We start from the raw sequence: 17,159 nt of genomic DNA, 5'->3' as shown, positions 1-17,159 counted from the left end.
ACAGATACTGGATGAGATACAACCACTTGTAGAACATGCTCTAGACTTCAGCATAGATAACGTGAGGAAATGGAAAACAGGAAAAAAAATACACATCTCTCCTTTTCTCTCCTGCATCTCCTGAAGTTGATAACTTCTCGTTACAGTTTGGTTCCAAGGATGTCCTCAAGCACCTCACCCACGTGGCCATTTTGTGTGTCAACTTCGGTAGTGAGTGTTAAGCAGGCTACTCGATCGCAGGAGGTACCAACTGTCACAAACATCCAGAGTAACTTGACAGTGAACAGGAACCCTAGTCAATTCCCTTCTCAACTCCCAAGGTGGGGGGATACCAACAATAGCACTTCTATCATTTCACACTGGCCCAACCCTCACCTCAAATCAGAGCCAGGGCAATCAGCACAATATTGAACCACTTCCTCAAAATACACAAATACTTAACATAATCCATAGATCAAACATGGGACCTTCCTGTACAGCTTACCTGAGGAGTGCACCATGTGGGACATTTATCTACTGAACCATAAGGGGAGCCCAAGTGACAAGAATTTTGTTAGCAACTTCATAATTTCTCTTTAGTTTATGACACATGTCACCACTAACCAAATGTGCATAATATCCTTGACTCCATCTATCAATGCAGTCAATTCACAAAACTTCATTGAACTAGTGAATCTTTTGGGTGTTGGATATAAATAAAATAAGCTTTTCCTTTCACTGTTCTTGGAGACTGTGCAACTGGGCATCAATGCATTTAAACTAAAATCAATCTTGTATAGGTCAGCAAACAAGATGCCTTGTTTAGCCTATCCTGTGCTAAAGAAATATCTCAGAATCAAGGTCATACTTAAAGCAGTCTCTTACTGACTGGTGAGGACTGAACTTAGTTAAATGGATTCCACACCAATGATTGCGCAATATGAAAGGTGCACTTGAGTCACAACTGATGTTGAATTCATTAACCCTTAAAATGCCACTGTTTTTATGATCTAATTGTTCCATGGAATCACTTTCCTTCCCTTCCCTCCTGAAGAAGCTGACTTGCTGGGGTACAGTTCCATAAGTGTAAGCAAGCTTCTACTCTTTCAAGTAGCCATGTTTCATGTGATCTGGACAATGAGCACTGGCAGGCTGTTTGGCCACAAAGGGCATTACAGCTGATCGCAATCTTGTGCTAACTGATGATGCACCAAGCGCTTTTCAAGACGAATCATTGGATAGTGATTAGAATCATAGAATGGTTACAGCACAGAAGAAGGCCATTCAGCCCATCGAGCCCGTGCTGGCTCTTTGTAAGAGCAATCCAGCAAGTCCCATTCCCCTGCTTTTTCCCCGTAACCCTGCAAATTTTTTCCCTTCAAGTATTTATCCAATTCCTTTTTGAAAGTCACGATTGAATCTGCTTCCATTACCTTTTCAGGCAGTGCATTCCAGATCATAATTACTCGCTGCGTAAAAAAGTTTGTCCTCATGTTGCCTTTGGTTCTTTTGCCAATCACCTTAAATCTGTGTCCTCTGATTCTCGACCCTTCAGTCAATGGGAACAGTTTCTCTTCATCTAAACCCTTCATGATTTTGAACACTTCTATCAAATCTCCTCTCAACCTTCTCTGCTCCAAAGGAGAACAGCCCCAGCTTCTCCAGTCTATCCACAGAACTGAAGTCCCCTCATCCCGGGAACCATTCTAGTAAATCTTTTCTGCATCCTCTCTAAGGCCTGCACATCCTTCTTAAAGTGCGATGCCCAGAATTGGACACAATACTCCAGTTGAGGCTGAATCAGTGTTTTATAAAGGTTCAACATAACTTCCTTGTTTTAGTGCTCTATGTCTCTGTTTATAAAGCCCAGGATCCCATATGTTTTTCTAACTGCTTTCTCAACCTGTCCTGCCACCTTCAAACATTTGTGTACATATACCCCCAGGTCTCTTTGTTCCGACACCCCCTTTAGAATTGTACCATTTAGTTTATATTGCCTCTCCTCATTCTTCCTGCCAAAATGTATCACTTCGCACTTCTCCGTGTTAAATTTCATCTGCCACGTGTCCACCCATTCCACCAGCCTGTCCATGTCCTCTTGAAGTCTATTACTATCCTCCTCACTGTTTACTACAATTCTAGCCTCCGAAAGCTTGTGAATTTAAAATAAAATTGCTGGACTATAACTTGGTGTTGTAAAATTGTTTACAATACTACAATTCTAAGCTTTGTATCATCTGCAAATTTTGAAATTGTGCCCTGTACACCCAAGTCATTAATTATATATGGAAGAGCTAGAGTGGTAGGGGATTCTATCATAAGGGGAACAGACAGGCGTTTCTGTGGCCGTAAACGTGACTCCAGGATGGTTTGTTGCCTCCCTGGTGCCAGGGTCATGGATGTCACTGAGCGGCTACAGGGCATTCTCAAGGGGGAGGGGGAGCAGGCAGAGGTCGTGGTCCACATTGGGACCAACGACATAGGTAGGAAGGGAGATGAGGTCCTGCATCAAGAATTTAGGGAGCGAGGTAGCAGATTAAAGAGCAGGACCTCAAAGGTTGTAATCTCTGGATTACTCCCAGTGCCACGGGCTAGTGAGTATAGAAACAGGAGGATAGAACAGATGAATGCGTGGCTAAAGAGTTGGTGCAGGAGGGAGGGTTTCAGTTTCCTGGATCACTGGGCCTGCTTCTGGGGAAGGTGGGACTTGTACAAGTCGGACGGGTTGCACCTGAACCAGAGCGGGACAAATATCCTTGCGGGGAGGTTTGCTAGCACTGTTGGGGGGGGGTTTAAACTAACTTGGCAGGGGGATGGGATACAAAGTGGAGCTACAATAGGGGGTGATGTGCAGCCAAATATAGAGAAAAAAACAAGTCAGCTTGGAAGACAGGGCAAATATGTGAGGGCAAGGCTGGATGACATCTATTTTAATGCAAGGAGTCTTGCGAATAAGGTGGATGAACTGAAGGTGTTGATAAACACATGGGAGTATGATATTGTTGCTGTCACAGAGACATGGTTGAGGGAGGGGCAAGACTGGCAGCTCAATATTCCGGGGTACAGAATCTTCAGGCGAGACAGAGGGGGAGGTATAAGAGGAGGGGGGGTCGCAATATTAATTAAAGAATCGATTACTGCCATAAGGAGGGATGATATATTAGCAGGTTCCTCTAATGAGGCCATATGGGTGGAGCTTAAAAACAAAAAGGGGGCAAGCACTTTGATGGGAGTGTACTATAGGCCCCCAAACAGTCAGGGGGAGATCGAGGAACAGATATGTAGGTAAATCTCAGAAAATTGTGCAAATAATAGGGTAATAATAGTGGGGGATTTCAACTTCCCCAATATTAACTGGGATACTCAGAGTGTAAAAGGCTTAGAGGGTACAAAATTCTTAACGTGCATCCAGGAGAGCTTTTTGAGCCAGCATGTAGAAAGTCCTACAAGAGAGGGGGCGGTACTGGACCTAATTCTAGGGAATGTGGCCGGCCAAGTGGAAGAAGTGCTAGTAGGTGAGCACTTTGGTGACAGTGACCATAATTCGGTGAGATTTAAGGTGGTCATGGAAAAGGATAGGGAGGGGCCGGAAATAAAGGTTCTAAATTGGGGGAAGGACGATTTTAATAGGATAAGGCAGGATCTGGCCAAAATGGACTGGGATCAGCTGCTTGTAGGAAAATCCGCATCGGAGCAATGGGAGTCTTTCAGAAGGGAGATTGAGACCATACAATGGCAACATGTTCCCGTAAAGGTCAAGGGTGGTTCCAAGAACTCCAGGGAACCTTGGATGTCAGGGGATATACGAGAATGGATTAGGAAAAAAAGGAGGGCTTTTGGCAGATACAAAAGGCTAAAGACGGAGGAAGCCCTAGAGGAGTACAAAAAGTGCAGGGGGATACTTAAAAAAGAAATTAGGAGATCAAGGAGGGGCCATGAAATAACACTGGCGAGCAAAATAAAGGAAAATCCTAAGATGTTTTATAAGTATATTAAGGGTAAGAGGATGACTCGGGAAAAAATAGGGCCCATTAGGGACAAAAATGGCAATCTGTGTGTGGAGCCGGCAGATGTAGGAGGGGTTCTAAATGAATTTTTTGCATCTGTTTTCACTATGGAGAAGGACGATGTAGACATAGAAATACGGCAGGGGGACTGTGATATACTCGAACATATTAACATCGAGCGGGAGGAGGTATTGGCGGTTTTAGCAGGCCTAAAAATGGATAAATCCCCAGGCCCGGACGAAATGTATCCCAGGCTACTGTGTGAGGCAAAGGAGGAGATTGCGGGGGCTCTGACACATATATTCAGAACCTCTCTGGCCACAGGGGATGTGCCAGAGGACTGGAGAACCGCTAATGTAATACCATTATTCAAGAAGGGGAGTAGGGAAAAACCGGGGAACTACAGGCCAGTGAGCCTAACATCAGTGGTAGGAAAATTATTGGAAAAAATTCTGAAGGACAAAATTAGTCTCCACTTGGAGAAGCAAGGATTAATCAGGGATAGTCAACATGGCTTTGTCAAGGGAAGATCATGTCTGACTAATTTGATTGAATTTTTTGAGGAGGTGACTAGGCGTGTGGATGAGGATAACGCAGTGGATGTGGTATACATGGATTTCAGTAAGGCCTTCGATAAAGTCCCCCACAGGAGACTGGTCAAGAAGGTACGAGCCCATGGAATCCAGGGTGCCTTGGCACTTTGGATACAAAACTGGCTTAGTGGCAGAAGGCAGAGGGTGATGGTCGAAGGTTGTTTTTGTGACTGGAAGCCTGTGGCCAGTGGGGTACCACAGGGATCGGTGCTGGGTCCCTTGCTGTTTGTGGTCTACATTAATGACTTGGATATGAATGTAAAAGGTATGATCAGTAAGTTCGCTGATGATACAAAGATTGGTAGGGTGGTAAATAGCGAGGAGGATAGCCTCAGTCTGCAGGACGATATAGATGGGTTGGTCAGATGGGCGGAACAGTGGCAAATGGAATTTAACCCGGAAAAGTGCGAGGTGATGCACTTTGGAGGGACTAACAAGGCAAGGGAATACACAATGAATGGGAGGACCCTAGGCAAGACAGAGGGTCAGAGGGATCTTGGTGTGCAAGCTCACAGATCCCTGAAGGCGGCGGAACAGGTAGATAAGGTGGTAAAGAAGGCATATGGGATACTTGCCTTTATTAGCCGAGGCATAGAATATAAGAGCAAGGAGGTTATGATGGAGCTGTATAAAACACTGGTTAGGCCACAGCTGGAGTACTGTGTGCAGTTCTGGTCGCCACACTACAGGAAGGATGTGATCGCTTTGGAGAGGGTGCAGAGGAGATTCACCAGGATGTTACCAGGGCTGGAGCGCTTCAGCTATGAAGAGAGACTGGGAAGATTGGGTTTGTTTTCCTTGGAGCAGAGGAGGCTGAGGGGGGACATGATTGAGGTGTACAAAATTATGAGGGGCACAGATAGGATGGATACTAAGGAGCTTTTTCCCTTCGTTGAGGGTTCTATAACAAGGGGACATAGATTCAAGGTAAAAGGCGGGAGGTTTAGAGGGGATTTGAGAAAGAACTTTTTCACCCAGAGGGTGGTTGGAGTCTGGAACTCACTGTCTGAAAGGGTTGTGGAGGCAGGAACCCTCACAACATTCAAGAAGCATTTGGATGAGCACCTGAAATGCCATAGCATACAAGGCTACGGACCAAATGCTGGAATATGGGATTAGAGTAGACAGGGCTGATGGCCGGCGCGGACACGATGGGCCGAAGGGCCTCTATCCGTGCTGTATAACTCTCTATGACTCATATATATATATATATATATATATATATATATATATATGAAAAAGCAGTGGTCCTAGTAACGACCCCTGGGGAACACCACTGTATACCTTTCTCCAGTCTGAAAGACAACCATTCACCACTACTCTCTGTTTCCTGTCACTTAGCCAATTTTGTTTACATGCTGCCACTGCCCCTTTAATTCCATGGGCTTCAATTTTGCTGACAAGCCTATAATACGACACTTCATCAAACGCCTTTTGGAAGTCCATATACACCACATCAACCCGCTCTGTTACCTGATCAAAAAACTCAATCAAGTTAGTTGAACACGATTTGCCTTTAACAAATCTGTGCTGGCTTTCCTTTATTAATGCACTCCTGGCCCATTTTTCCCCTTGTAACTTAAGGGCAATCGTTGGCATCACTGGCCCACTCCCCTCCATTGCCACAGATAGCTAAATCTGCAGACTAGAAACTGAACCTGGGATCTTCCTGTTTTATAACAGAATATCACACCAACTATCTACTGACCCGCAGTGTCGATGGGGCATCGTAAATTACCCATTTTATTTTTCCAGCCCATAGCCATGGTCTTTTGAAAAGATATTCACAGACCTAAGCAGAGTAAATGAGCTCAAATCTCCAGAAACTACAAACAGAATCATCTTCATTTCTAAGGATTAGACTAATGCCACTGTGCTTTTTGTTAGACAAATTGCACACAGCTTTGCCTATTAAAAGGTGCCAGCTCTTCCTGCAAGTATTCAGGAAGTTTCACTACAATCATTCCCCCCCCCCCTCCTCCACCCACCCCCAAGGCTGGAAAGTGTGTTTTTAAAAAAAAAACTTAAATGCAGGGAGCTCACATTGACAGAAAAAATGTTTACAAAAACCTTTTGTCCACAGCTACATCACTGAATCGTTGATGCTTGACCCTTTCACTTTATGAACAGTACAACGAAAATAATGAGGGTAAACGTCTCAGAATAAAGTAAAATTCTGTTAGCCTAGAAATAATTTCCCTGGCCGACGTCCAATCATTCAGGCCAAGCATTGGCATCAACTTTTCCAGCAATTACCTCTTGGCTAGTTACATAACTTCATGCAGTTCATGAGAGGCCAGCTAAGCACTAGAAAAAGCTGCAGGCTTGCACCCATTGATACTAAACAACTGCCTAAAAGGCAAGAATATTTTGAAGAAAAAAGCTTGGAGAGAAGAGAATCACATTAAGATACAGATCTTAGAAACTAATTTCTTTGATCTTTAAAGAAAAACATTTGCCCCATCTGTACTTTTGCCCTAACTTGTGCTGAGGTACAATGCCAATAGATGACAGGCCTCACCCAATGGGCCATTTTCCATGTGTGAGCTTACCTGTGAGTGCTGACAGCCATTTCTACAGTGGAGGACATCACTATCGAACCCAATGTCGTCCTCACTAAGCATCTATTCACGCTCACGTTCCAGCAAAAGTCACCGGATAGCAATTACATGCGAGAAGCATGGCTGATTTTTCCAATCTCTAGTCCTGAAGTGTTGAAGCTAGTTTTCAGTACCCCAGCCGATATCAGCTAAGTCAGGACAGACAAGACATCAAACCCGCGATCTTACTGGTCTGTATGGCTATCACATTAATGTAGTGTATTTACCACTGGATCATTAGTGCAGTTTGATTCCCTTTTTTAAAAGTAAGAGTTAAAGAATCATAATTAATATCCTTGTTTTCTTTCATCTATTTTAATATTTTTGTTCAGCTCTCCTGCTGGCTGAAATGAACATAATTCTTTGCAAATACTTGGTTTTGAAAGAAGTCCTAATTGAGAGTCTTTAGCTATGATATCATATCAATCATTTGAAGACTGCACTAAGATTTTTGAATTGATACTAAAAAGAAATTACAGCCTTTTAGCTGATTCAGAGAACACCTGAATAAGAAACATTATGCTCATTTTTTCACCAGTTTACTCCCCTCCACCTCTTCTGAACGTACCTGAGTTTTGCCATGATATGGTTTCATGGGCATTGGTCATTCTCTGGTACCTTACCCAAATGGCCACTATTCACGTGACCCTCAACAATAAATGCTGGGAGGCTATTTGACAAAGGGAGCATCAGAACTGAGCCTGATCCTGTCCTCATGCAACACACACTATCCAGCAGATTGCTGGATAGTGACGAGCAGCTTGCCTTTAACATAGAAAATGACCCAAGGTGCTTTCACAAGGAGAACTGGACACCAAGCAATATTAGAGTTAGGAAAGGTGACTGAAAGCATGGTCAAAGGTATAAGTTTTGAGCAGGATTTTGAAGGTGGGGAGAAGAGTAGCAAGTCAGAGGGGTTTCAGGAAATAGTTGCGAAGAGTAGGGCTGAGGCATCTCTACCACCAATGCTGGAGTGGGGAGGGGGAAGATGCATAAGAAGCCAGAGGCAGAGGAACAGAGGGGTGGGATGGGGTTGGGGAGCAGGGCAGGAGGAGGTTACAGCGATAGGGTGTGTATATATTGGGCAGCAGAGTAATGGATTAGCTGAAGTTTATGCAGGATGGGAGGCTGGCCAGGAGAGCATTGCTGTTGTTGAGTCTGGAGGGAGGTGATGTTATGGCGATGGAAAGTATATGGGGTTAGAAGCTCATTGTGGGGTCGAACAGGACGCTAAGGTTACAAACAGCCTGGTTCAACCCGAGACAGTGGGAGATGCAATTGGTGGCAAAGAAATAGAATTTGTGGTGGGGGCTGAACACAAAAGCTTCAGTCTTTCCAATGTTTAACTAGAGGAAATTGTGGCTTATCCAAGACCGGATGCCGGGCAAGCAGTCTGACATCAGGGAGCAGTGGTCCAGAGAGGTAGACGTGGCGGTCATCAGTGTAGATATGGAAGTTGACCCCATGTCTGCGGATGTCATCGCCAAGGGGCAGCGTGTACATGAGTTAGAAGAGGGGGCCAAGGATAGATCCTTGGTGGGGGGCTGGGGGGCGACGACTCCAGAGGTAACTGTGCAGGGTGGAAAGAGAAGCCATTGCTGCAGATACGCTGGCTATGACTAGTTAGGTAAGATTGGAATCGCCTGTGTGCAGTCTCAACGGAGAAGAGGCATTGGAGGATGATGGTGTGGTCGACCACATCAAAAGCTGCAGAGAGATCCAGGATGGATAATACATCAAGGTCACAGACACAGAGGACGTCACGTGTGACTAAGCATCTAAGCTAGGACCTTCCTGGTCTGTGTAACTCAGTTACAATCTGCATAGACTTGCAGAGTTGTCAAGAGATCCAGCATATTTTTACAATTTTACTTTATAACATTTAGGAGACAGCTGCAGAATACAAAATACATAACCTGTATCATAATACAAAATTCATAATACAAAACCTGCATGTTCTATAGATTATTAAGCAGTCAAATGGTGCAGTTGAAAGAGAAAACATACATTTTGTCAAGGGGAAGAAGGAAATCTTGCATGGTGAGAAAGTTAGTGTAATGACTGAAAAAAAACTAAGACAGGAAATTTCTTGCTGTGCATTACGAGACAGCACTGCAAATAAAGGTGATTTGTTGAGGTTGCAAACTGCCTGAGCAAACCTCGAGTAGTTTATGACCATCAGCAGAACTCCCAAGACTGAACTATAGCCTTAATTTCACTACCAACTATGTTATTCAGAATGAATATATTTTAAAAAAAATATTACTTTGGGTTTTCTTCTGTTTACATGACAGGCATAAAGTTATAGTCCAACAATTTTATTTGAAAATCACTAGCTTTCGGACGCTTCCTCCTTCCTCAGGAAGGAGGAAGCCTCCGAAAGCTTGTGATTTTCAAATAAAATTGTTGGACTATAACTTTGTGTTGTAAAATTGTTTACAATTGTCAACCCCAGTCCATCACCGGCATCTCCACATCATGACAGGCACAGTAAGTGTAGCAGAAATGATACAACATATGGTAAACATAGAAAAACATAGAAAACATGAAAAATAGGAGCAAGAGTAGGCCATTCGGCCCTTCGGGCCTGCTCCGCCATTCAAAATGATCATGGCTGATCGTCTAACTCAGTACCCTGTTCCTGCTTTTTTCTCATATCCCTTGATCCCTCTAGCATTAAGAAATATATCCATCTCCATCTTGAATACATCTAATGACTTGGTCTCCACTGCCTTCCGTGGTAGAGTATTCCACAGGTTCACCACCCTCTGAGTGAAGAAATTTCTCCTCATCTTGGTTCTAAATGGCATACCCCGTATCCTGAGACCTTGACCCCTGGCTCTGGACTCCCCAGCCATCAGGAACATCCTCCCTGCATCTAGTCTGTCTAGTCCTGTTAGAATTATTTCTGTTTCAATGAGATCACCTCTCATTCTTCTAAACTCTAGTGAATAAAGGCCTAGTCAACCCAATCTCTCCTCATACATCAGTCCTGCCATCCCAGGAATCAGTCTGGTAAACCTTCGTTGCACTCCCTCCATCGCAAGGACATCCTTCCTCAGACAAGGAGATCAAAACTGCACACAATACTCCAGATGGGGTCTCACCAAGGCCCTGTATAACTGCAGTAAGACATCCCCCCTGTACTCAAATCCTCTTGCAATGAAGGCCAACATACCATTCGCCTTCCTAACTGCTTGCTGCACCTGAATGCTCGCTTTCAGCGACTGGTGTACAGGGACACCCAGGTCTCGTTGCACCTCCCCTTTTCCCAATCTATCACCAATTCAGATAATAATCTGCCTTTCTGTTTTTACAACCAAACTGGATAACCTCACATTTATCCACGTCATACTGCATCTGCCATGTTCTTGCCCACTCACCCAACTTGTCTAAATCACATTGGAGCCTCTTTCCATCCTCCTCACAGCTCACATTCCACCCCAGCTTTGTGTCGTCTGCAAACTTGGAAATGTTACATTTAGTTCCCTCATCCAAATCATTGATATATATTGTCAATAGCTGGGGCCCAAGCACTGATCCCTGCGGTACCTCACTAGTCACTGCCTGCCACCTGGAAAAAGACCCATTTATTCCTACTCTCTGTTTCCTGTCTGTCAACCAATTCTCAATCCATGCCAGTATATTCCCCCCAATCCCATGTGCTTTAATTTTGCACACTAACCTCTTGTGTGGGACCTTATCAAAAGCCTTCTGAAAATCCAAGTGCACTACATCCACTGGTTCTCCCCTATCTATTCTACTAGTTACATCCTCAAAAGTCCACTAGATTTATTAAGCATGATTTCCCTTTCATAAATCCATGCTGACTTTGTCCAATCCCGTTCATGCCTTCCAAGTGTTCTGTTATCACATCTTTTATAATAGACTCTAGCATTTTCCCCACTACTGATGTTAGGCTAACTGGTCAGTAATTCCCTGTTTTTTCTCTCCCTCCTTTTTTAAATAGTGGGGTTACATTTGCCACCCTCCAATCCAAAACCCAATGGTAATGAAAATAGTAGCATAAGAAAAATAAGACCTGCAAATTTATAGCACCTTTACGAAACTACTCAAAGCACATCACATTCAATTTAGGTGCTGTCACTGTTGTTACATAGGCAAATGCATCAGCCATTTTGCACGCAGCACGATCCTCCACATAGCAAGATCCCACAAACATCAACAAGATAAATGATCAGTTAATTTGTTTGTGATTGAGGAAGAAACACTGGCTAGGAGACCAAGGGAAAACTCTACTCTTCAAGTAACATCATGGGATTTTTTTTTAAACATCCAATTGAACTGCTGGAAAAGACAAGTGAATCCTCAGTTTAAATGGCAGTATTCCCTCAGTACTACATGGGCGCGTCATCCTCAAATGGACCCTGAACCTGCAGCCTTCTGACTCAGACAAGGCTGTGACCAACTAAGCCAAGCTGACACTTGGTATAAAGATGATATAAAGCACTACAGTTACTGATACTATTGTCTGAGGCTTGGGCATCAAGTTATACTGTTCTCCAAACCAGGCAGAATTAGTTCACTTAGTATTCAAATCTCCATTAGATTAACCAAACTTGAAAATGAAAATGCTTGGATGGGGGGGGGGGGGGGCGCAGCCTTCAGGCACCTTGCCCAAGTGGCCAGTTCTTCATGTATGAGTCTAGACAGTGAGTGTTAATTGGCTATTCAACTGTGGAAAGCACAACAGAGTCTCAAACCTGTTTTTACCCACACAAGTGTACTTTCTTACAGTGGTTACTGGATGGCTATCAAGAGTTTGAACCCTGACTGATTTTTCTCTACCTAGCCCAGCAACACAATCCAGAGAAGGTTGACAGCCAGTTTCCCCTTTAGCACTTAATCTGTCCTCTGAAGGGTCACTTTTCCCTGAACACTCACAGCTTCAGATTCTGCAATGTAAACAAAATTCTTCTGCACATTTAAACATTATACTGTGCAGCATCTGTTTAATATATTCTATACAGCACTGAAATTTCCTGTCTAGTATTAAAAGCCAGGAGCAGGGCAAGCACATCATTTACCATGTAGGGCCAGATACCACAACCTCAAGTTATACAGTGAAAAAGTGTTCAAAGAGTGAATGTTGGTGTAAAGCAGTTCAATCTTTTTTTAAAAAACAGTTTTAAGATAAATCCCCTTTACACATCATTCTCTGGCTAAAAGATTTAGGTTTTAGCTATTGCTGCTCTTTAGATGTCCATGGTATTGCAAATCCCATTGGCTAAGATCATGGTATCTTTATATCTTGGCCAAGATCAGTCACTGGTACATTTCATACTATTATTATAGTAGGACTTCTGTCCCAAATTTACACCAGCAGGTGTGATTTTGCTACACATTTCCTAGTTTTGAGCAGTCACATTGCACTATGTCTCCAGCAAAACACACTCAAGTAGATAGCTCAATACCAGAGCAACACCATTAGCCAAAGTCCATACAGTGCCCAGAAACCAATGTGTGTCATGACTCCAGAGACCTACAAGCACTGTGAAACTAACCTATTTATTGGTGTCACTTCGACCACAATTAAGATTTGAGCATCTGCAGCCAGGTGAAGCAGACTGCTCAAGACATTCCTGTTTTATCAGGCGTACTACAGTACAAACACAAGCAGGTACCTATAAAAGTGACATTGCTCACATGTTCAGGGTTTTGGGTAGAGGGTGAGAAGGAGTGCCACATTTAAGAGAACTCACTTGTGGCAAGGCCCTTATTAGAACAAGGGCAACTGACATAAACCATTGGGTGCACTATTTGGTCCTTGTACATTAAAAGGTTTTAAGTTAATAGAGCTACCTGTTGAAGAATAAAATCCAGTGCTATATATTAAAATATTTCAGAGACTTGTAACAAATTTCTAATTAGGGAAGATTCAGTTAAATTCACTTAACAGTTCTATGTCTTAATCACTATTTGTATTACAATACTGCAAGACATCTAAATTAATATAACTAAAAAATTAGAATTAAATTTCAAGCAGAAAAGTACTCCTGCTACCTTGCCAGTAACACTATATTAAGCGTGGCCTGGCCTGTCTGAGCAGCCTGCAGCTATACATTCCTGGCCATCTGTGCCCATCACTCCAGCTGATATAGAAAGAAGTTGCATCAGCAGGATTAAGGATGTATAGCATTACTATTTTTGATTTTTTTTTTAAAAAGACCGTACTTTGAAATATACAACAGTACCTTTTACTTTACTTAATGAAAAGAAAACAAAGGCACAGAAGGAAACAAAAAAAATTACACATCAACTCCTAAAAGTTCAGATGACTTTGCTGAATAAGCCCCTCCTCTCTTCCCATCCCCCCGTCAAATACAGTACATAGTCTAAAAAATTACTCCCATCTATATTTGTTCAGAACACAAACAATCCTGCCTCCAATAACAGTCAGAAGCTCATGCAACCCCTCCACAAATTATTGTATAATTTACCAACCTACATATACGAGGATATGTTTGCTATTTGGTAACAGATGTATGGGTGCTAAGTTTCAAGATTGTGATCCATAAAGGAGGTGAAACAGCAGAAGTAGAAACTGCACCGTGCAAGGATGGCACTACATTGATACAATATTAGTGGGGCACAAGGAAGGAGAACTATTTAATGGTTGCAAGAGGTATACCACGCAGGAATATTGGTTGAAAAACCACTGCAGTAATTCCACGTGTGATATAAATATGCTGCAAAATATTCTATTGTTTTATATAAATCTCTAATTTGGTTTCATCATCAACATTGGAAATGTCGCAGCACTTCAAAGGCAGCCCAGTGATATCATGTACCAATCGACAGATGGAGATTTGCAGGATGTAGTTTTACACCCATGTTTCTATACACACCAAATTCCCAATTTAGGAATCAACTAAGCTTATCTGGAGGAGCATTCTTCCTTAGAGGGAGACAAGAAAAAAATTCCATCTCACTACCAAAATTATATTTAAACACGTAACAGCTAGCTATAGATCTGGAGACCTCGAGACAGGTCACCTGATCCTTGCTCAGTACCTAGCCGAAGGAGGAGAAAAGAATAAATCCCTTTGTTATTCCTCCTGCTTTCTCCTCATCTCTTCTGAAGCTGCTCATTCATTGGGTATAGTCTCATGGGCACCACTAGCCCACCAATACCTCACCCAAGTGAAAAAGAATGCACTTGCATTTATAAAGCACCGTATCATGCCCTTAAGACATCGCAAAGTGCTTTACATCCAATTAATTATTTCTGAACTGCAGTTGCTGAAACATAAGTGATCATTCTTCATGTGTGAGCCTAGACGGTGAGTGGCAGCAGGATATGTAATTATGAAAGGGTATCAGGGCTGATACCGGTCCTGCCCTCCACCCAGTGTCCACACATGCATACTTTCCAGTAGCAGTCAATGGATAATGAGGGGCAGAAACCTTGTCAGATTTTTCTCTCAGAGGCACTGAGGCCAATTAGAGCTTCTCTTCCTACCTCAGCTAGCTTTATTCAAACAAAGATCAAACCTTTGACCTTCCTATGCTGTAAAGTTGAGTTGAACAAAGAGTGTTGCATTTATCAACTATGCCATCAGGGAGCTCCTACATTTTAGTATAAAAGTACTTAAGAGGTTAACTCAAATTAAGAGATTCCCTGTGCCTAATTTACCATTCTTTACTGAAAGAGTCAGCTCCTTAGGATTTATCCATGGTTTACAAGCAATGGCAACTAATCTATCTATTCCAAATTGCGTATTAATATTACTAATAGTGTTAAGCTATTTCTAAATACGCCAAGTTTAGAAATGGTGCCTCACAACTTCCCCTATATGGAACTAATGATAGCACTGCCTGTACAATGGTGTGCATCAATGCAGCAAAGAAACCCCTACGAATTGAGAGTTTGAAATGCTATACTACAGCCTCCCCTCTATGGAAATAGTGGCAGTACTGCTTCAAGATGTATAGAACTCTGCAGTGCAGTACAGAAATAACCTCAGAGGATTCAAGCATATTTTAATCAGAAAGCTCTTGCACCTTAAACAGTGCTTTTGCTAGCCTACGAACCTATACCGGTTCCACATTGTTAGGACTGAGCACTGCAGCACAGAAGACACTTCTATCAATTCCAAAGACAATTTTTAAGAAAATACCATCCTTAGAATAACAGACTGTGAAAAGCGAGGATTTCTAAGCCAGTACTCACCTGTAACACAGGGTAAGGATATTCCATACAGTAGACACTGAACATGCTTACAAGTTGCTGTAGGACACTCGAATTAAGAGCACCAGGGCAGTGTGGCCGGGATGAGTGTGTGAATTGGTCTATCCGTCAATCGAGAACAGCTGTTTAAGGATTTGTGATGCACACAGTGCAGGCCTTCAGCAACGTGAGGAGGGGAGGCTCTTTGCCCGGTAACATGTTTTCAGCTGTTGCAATCAAACTTCTGCAGATTAACCCTCACATCCTAGCCCTGAAGACTGGGTCTGTTTGTAGAGAAGGCATCTGCTTTCCCCACCCAAAAGTCTTTTTTTAAGCAATGCGCCTGCACTGTAATGGATACAAACAGGTGCACACTTGCCACTTTAGCTCAAACAGGCGTCACTTTTTATATGCTTGAAAGCTGCAGCAATGCTTTTCAACAGGACATTCCAATCAGTTTTATAAATTAAGTTGTGTATTTTCTGATGTAGCCACTTAAAAAATAATACAGCTAATCTTGTTGAATTTCTGTCTTTGTCAGTATGAGTGAGAGGAGTTATCACTCCCAGCTCGCCAAGACTAAACAACTGATGAAGTCTGGCAGGATTACAACAGAAAAGTTAACCCTTCCGTAACCATGTACATCACTCATCAGGGGGGATTACTATACCTATTATTGCTCCAATATTTATGTTTAATGAACTGGATTCTGCTATCTTTAAACGTTACAAGAATTGCAATCAAATTCCACTATTGGCCCAATTTTTAAAATAAATTATTGTGGGGAAATACCAACCCCCCTCCCCCACACCACACACTTTGCTTTTTTAATCAAACGTCTTCACACCTTTAGAAAGAGAAGTTATCTGGATATAAAATCTGCCAGTTATATTTGTGCTGCACAGAATGGTTCCGAACCCGTCACACCAACTATCGTATTTAACAATGTAAACATCTTTCATGTGTATGCACTCTTGCTTCTCTTCCCAATGTGAATATTTTCTCGAGTCAACTGTCCGTTCTGCCTCTGCCACAAAACACTCCTCGATTGAGCCAGAGGGCCAGCAGCTCACGCGTCATTTCACTGCACTACACATTTGTGTAGCTTTACAATACACTAGTAATATACCTTACTTACACAGAGAACTGATGCCATTACCCAGACTCACTTGGTAATATTCTCGCCATGAGTCAGAGATTGTGGGTTCAAGCCCCACTTTAGGACTTGAGCACATAATCTAGACAGGTACTTCAGCGCAATACTGAGGGAATGCTTGATGCTAAATGCAAGTTCTTTCTTTCATCTCACAGTTGCTTGTGAGATCTTGTTTTGCACAAATTGGCTGCCACTTTTGCCTATAAAACAACTTTAATTAATCGACTTTGACATCCTGAGGGGGCGAAATGTACTATATACATCCAAGTTCTTGTTATAACACGAGAAAGATGGGGATACACCATTGGAAGTATATCCCAGTTATAACGAGTGTGCAGCATGCATTTGAATTTCTGTTGCGATGAAACTAAACCCCAAAAGAGGGGGGCGGGCGGGGTGAGGGTGAGACAGGCTTTACAGTGGCACAAATTCGGCACCCATAATTTCAGATGATTTTCATTCTCCTATAGTAATCACAATGGTTATCGCAATATGTAAACACAATTAATAACATTTGTGTCAACAACTTGCATTTAAAGAATGCTTTTAACATACTAAAACATCCCAAGGAGTTTCACAGAAGCGTCACCAAAAACAAATTGACACCAAGGCAAAAGAGGATATCAGGTGGGG

At 42.7% G+C, this 17,159-nt stretch overlaps 1 protein-coding gene and 1 long non-coding RNA gene across 9 annotated transcripts in view; one reads left to right on the top strand and one right to left on the bottom strand.

The window, feature by feature from the left end:
- LOC137305457 (RNA binding protein fox-1 homolog 2-like) overlaps positions 1-17,159 on the bottom strand; it is a 246,542-nt gene that overhangs the window by 88,885 nt on the left and 140,498 nt on the right. The gene's annotated exons all lie outside the window — the stretch shown is intronic.
- The window catches only part of LOC137305464 (uncharacterized), a 74,665-nt gene that overhangs the window by 23,426 nt on the left and 34,080 nt on the right, over positions 1-17,159 (top strand). The gene's annotated exons all lie outside the window — the stretch shown is intronic.

Source organism: Heptranchias perlo, chromosome 40, assembly GCF_035084215.1.
Source record: "Heptranchias perlo isolate sHepPer1 chromosome 40, sHepPer1.hap1, whole genome shotgun sequence".
NCBI classification, from domain to species: Eukaryota; Metazoa; Chordata; class Chondrichthyes; order Hexanchiformes; family Hexanchidae; genus Heptranchias; species Heptranchias perlo.
Note: the sequence above shows the minus strand (reverse complement) of the source record. Positions and strands in the feature narration are given on the sequence as shown.